Source organism: Colobus angolensis, unplaced genomic scaffold (assembly GCF_000951035.1).
Source record: "Colobus angolensis palliatus isolate OR3802 unplaced genomic scaffold, Cang.pa_1.0 Scaffold99, whole genome shotgun sequence".
Classification (NCBI taxonomy): Eukaryota; Metazoa; Chordata; class Mammalia; order Primates; family Cercopithecidae; genus Colobus; species Colobus angolensis.
The window spans coordinates 4,717,773-4,718,377 of NW_012123931.1; positions in this window are offsets into that span (position 1 = coordinate 4,717,773).

A 605-nucleotide genomic window follows, 5' to 3' on the forward strand; every position below is an offset into this window, starting at 1 on the left:
AAAAACAAATAGTTTATTAGTATGTACAGTGGGCATGTACCCAGGAGAAACTCAGTGATGAAAAATTCAAAGAGGTGTTTAGAATGTGGGTTTATGCATCTTAACAAAGAACAATAAATTTGTAGAGAAGTGACAAGACAAAGGAAAAAAAAAGTCTTAGGCTCCCAAAGGCAGTAAACCACAGGAAAGTAAATACATGAGGGAAATTAACAGAGTGAGGTTTGTTTGTTCAGATCCATCTTGGCGCCAATTCCATCTTCTTTGCAGCCATAAAACTTCCCTGGGAGAAGGGGATTTATGGCAGTCCTCATTTCTCAGAAGTTTCTGCTTCTCATCAGGTAAGGGAAGCCCTGAGACAGCTTCTTTCTGCATCTATTGAATCTGAAATGCCTTCAGCTCAAAATAATTGTATGCCAAAGTGGCATGTTTTGGAGTGGCATATTTTGATCTTTACAAGGCAAACTGTAAAAAGGAGTCAAAGAACAACATTCCCTCCACCTGCCCTGCCCTCCGCCACCAAGCCTTAGGGCCGTGGGGTTCTATAGGTAAGTACTTTCACAATTTCAAGAAAAAACTAATTCCTATAATATCTATACTAGGGGTTT